Source organism: Rissa tridactyla, chromosome 10, assembly GCF_028500815.1.
Source record: "Rissa tridactyla isolate bRisTri1 chromosome 10, bRisTri1.patW.cur.20221130, whole genome shotgun sequence".
In the NCBI taxonomy this organism is placed as follows: Eukaryota; Metazoa; Chordata; class Aves; order Charadriiformes; family Laridae; genus Rissa; species Rissa tridactyla.
The window spans coordinates 12,068,577-12,072,687 of record NC_071475.1 but is presented as its reverse complement, the minus strand read 5'-3'; the positions used below and the strand labels follow the sequence as shown (position 1 = coordinate 12,072,687).

At 41.1% G+C, this 4,111-nt stretch overlaps 1 long non-coding RNA gene across 1 annotated transcript; it reads right to left on the bottom strand.

Annotated features, from left to right (window-relative positions):
• Window positions 1-393: 393 nt before the first annotated feature.
• LOC128915858 (uncharacterized) lies at window positions 394-3,221 on the bottom strand. The gene is made up of 3 exons (XR_008468773.1): window positions 3,175-3,221; window positions 516-600; window positions 394-442 (listed from the first exon to the last, which is right to left on the bottom strand). It is a non-coding gene; the product is annotated as an uncharacterized LOC128915858 (long non-coding RNA).
• Window positions 3,222-4,111: the final 890 nt, after the last annotated feature.

Sequence of the window (4,111 nt, the reverse complement as noted above, 5' to 3'; positions counted from 1 at the left end):
GCGTGGGGACGTGGCCGCCGAGCCCCGGCCCGGCTGCCGGCAACGGGGGCGGGGCGCGCCCTACCGTACTCTCTAGAGTAGCCGCCCCCTCCACGGTCCAGCCGGACTGGCAACCCGGTCCCCGCAGCGCTCGCCACAAAGGCGGTTCGTTGAGGTAACGGGATGGCAGAGGCTTTGTAAAAGGCATATTGTTTAATAACGCGGGCATCAAGTAGCGTTTCCTCGTTCCAGGGAGGAAGGCGAGGCAGGGCTCGGGGATCCTCGTAAAATCGGACTGTCTTACTCAACAGTACCTTTGATTTCCACAAAAATCTCGGTGAGGGAAGAAAACGGTCCCTGAGGCCAGTGTGTTCCACCCGACTGTGCTAACAGGCAAACTGGTGCTGAGTTTCCTTGCAGCCCCAGCTGATCACCTGCCCACACGCTGTTCTCCTCCCGCCTGCTGGGAAGGCAGGTTGTGTTGGGATAAACTGCAGAACTTGTCAAACAGTGAAGCAATATAAGCATTCACTTACTTTGGGTTGGCTTTGAACTTGTCCTCGTACAACTGATCAAGTGACTTCACCGGTCTTCTGTGCAACATCAGCAGAGACGGCAACACTGCGAATTTCACAGAAATAAATCCTGTTTAGGTTCATAACCTGGTTTATCACCTTTAAATATAGAGTAAGACAGAAATACAAGTATTCTGGCTGCCTCGTGGAGTATAAGCTGCACAAAGAATGGAGACACCATCCTTGGCATGGGGATGGCAGGGAAAGCGGGGCCTCACATGTCCCTCGGGGTGTGAGTGGCAGTGAACTGGGCCACGTGGCTGCTCCCCGCTCCAGGGACTGCTCTGCGCTGCAGCGACCACGTGCTGTGGAACAGCAACAGGGAAGGGCTGTGGGGCTGATGGCCAGAACCACTCTGATCGTGTCTCTCACCTCTCCGTAGGGATATTGGATCCATTAGTTTTCAAATAAGTGCCACGAGAGCACCACTGAAGTCACAGTGCTACCAGCACTACCCTTCAGACATAACCATGCAGCCTGCCAGGACAACGTCTCCTGAACTTGCAGGTCAGGACCCTGCCATTGTAAATGATACATCTCATTTTGACTTAACACATCAATAGGTCTCTTTGGTGACCAAATACCTGATGTTTGCAGGTTACCATGATTCACCCTGTCGGCAAGGAGAGAGGTATATATGGCAACCGAACTGTAAAAAAATATATATATTCTCTAATATGTAGAGAGGCTCTTATTTCAACCACAGGAATATCTGTCTGTTATGGAGATATAGTTATTACAAAGAGAAGCTAAGTCCCAAGAGTGAACACCTTGCCGCACAGCACTATGTCAGGTTTACTTTTAGGTTAAATCTTCCAAGAGCTGGTCCTTCACTACTTAAATGGACGTTCACTTGGCAGTGAAGCTATGCAGCCTGGCCATTTTATACTGCTGTCACAACAAACCTGCACTAATGGTATCCCAAAATGTACTTTACCTTAATACCGATGCAAATGCAATGAACGATTACTGTTCTAGAATTTCATCCAACTCAGCTTCTGAGCAGATGTAAAAATATAAATTACTTCACGCTAAGAAAAAGTAGCAATACTAAATGAGAAACTACAGAAAAGCCACAATACATAAACATATGCTCTTTTCTGAAAATATATGTACTACAATAAAACCCTACCAAACTTTATACTTAATAAAATAATGAGTACCATAGCAACCCCCCAAAATCCTCAACCTATAACAAATGTGTAATTTTTATACTATCAATAAATTCTCTTTCATATATAGGAGGTTCGTGAGCAACATCTGCATAAAAATACCAAGGTAAACATTATGAAATCTGAAAACCATTCTAAGGGATTTTTAGAGACTTTTCCCCTTGTTTCTATGACACGCTGTAGCGTGCCACTTACCTGCCTACTTGCACCATTTTCTTTCAAATTAAGTTGTGCAAATATCAAGTCTTCTGTGCCACCAGCATGCAGCCTCAAACAAAACCAGTTCCACTGCTGATTGAAGCAGAATTGCATTGCACAGCTTCAGATCCGTGCTGCTGAGTCCACTGCACTCTCCAAAGTGCTCAACTTTGGCAGCAAAGCAATGGACTGGCAACGATGGGGAGCCTTGATACGTGACAGTGGCTACTGAGATATTCAGTCAGACGGATGGCTTAGATCTAAAACAATAGTGAGAGCCAGCTTAAGTAAAACTTTACATATTTTAGACTTGAAAAAATTTATTAATACCAAGTGTGTTAGGCATATTTTATATTGCAGACATAGTATCATGGCATCATCATATATAATGAGAGGTAAATAATTCAACGACCTGTACTATAACGTAAGATTTTTTATGTAGATTTGTAAGGAACTAATTTAAAGCATAGTTATATTTTGAGAAAATCTTAAAAACTGAGCCTTCTTAGTGAATTTTATTTTTTTGGATTACAATTTCTAAGGTTTGTAAGAGGTGCTATTTTCTGCAGCAGCCAAAGATTCAAGCAACTCAATGTGAGAGTAAACGACTGGGTTAAAAGAGCCAAGTTCCCGGGAACAGGGCTGTAAAAGAAATACACCCTCTACAGATCAGGCATAGAAAGAAAATTGTACCACACACTATCTATCTAGTGAGCAATAAATTTCAAAAATTCACTATCCTACAACTGAGCCAATAACCCAGACTAGCACAAAAAGGTGTTTATATGCTATTGCTGGAGTACAAGTTGAACTCCAAGGGCTCTTAACACACACGAGACCACAACGGATCCCTAGGAAGCTGTTTAAAAACCTGAAAGTTGCTTCAGCACAAAACCCCACAGATATGTGTAATACCCCATTGTGCCTGTCTCCGCACTGCTCCATGGGCCATTGATCTAAGAACTCTCTTGCTTAGCAGGAGCAAGTCAGGCTCTCACAGAGGCTCATCAGGGCCTCTGTTACAGTTACTGATATTACAGTTGACGTCCTTCAGTCACTAACTCGATCTCTCACATGCAAACTTTACATCCACCTACTTCAAAGCAAGTCTGATCTGCAGTCTAGCAGATAACACTACAAAATGTAACACCAAGAAAGACATTTTATTCTTGTAAAGACTGTTGCAAGTTTGATCCTGATTTTATAAAGACCACTACCCTGCCTTTAGAGTCCCATGTTGTAATCCTTACCCGAAAAACCACAGAAGGTCTTTGTGATCCAGGATCCTTCCCTTCTCTGGAGAAATAAAATGAGAAATTTCATTATCTTTGGATAATGGAAACTGCAAGAGGAAAGAACAGAAATAAAGCTATGAAGACATGGTATTACAAACACAGTTCTTCTGTAGGTGAAACTGTTAGGGATTATAAACTCCTGGAAAATCAAATCTAGGGGGAAAGGAAACTCAGATTAAAATGCATTAGTTTTGGAGGAATGCTTCAGGCCACTTAGACAAAAGAAGTCAAAATATTTGTTTTTCACTGTTTTCAAAGTTAAAGGGAAGAATAGTATGAAATTTACTTAAGTGTGCAATGGTATCTTCTATTTCCATTTCAGGAAAAGCCTTCAATTATCATTTACATTGTTCATTTACACTGAATTTTTGCAAAGTCTAAGTCTGACAATTACAGAATTATTTCTAGTTGTTTGTAAAAATTATAGCACTGATAATCTAGATAATGGAAATAGCTGTATATTATATTGTATTTCATAATGTATTTCATATAGAAATATGTTTCTGATTGAAATATATACCTACTTTATTTCCATTTGTTTCCTGGGTAGAGAAACAGTTCTATTCCTCCTTTTACTTGTTAAGCTAAATGCATATTTTGTTTCTGATTACCATTTTTATGTACATGCCAATTCTATATTAGAATATATTATGTATCATATCTGTGGGATTATGCCAGATTTGCTTGTTATTATTAGCCACGTAGAGTCAATTGTGCTTGTAAATTGCAAAGCTTCGTGTTTATGTTTTTCAAAGGGACAGCAAGTTTTACTAACTACTTGCCCAAAACATTCTAGATAACGCATTTTCATCCTTCAGTGCTCCATTAAACAAATAGCAGCCAAATTCACTTCTTCATCAGAAAGATGCACCAAAAGATGTAGTCTTTCTAC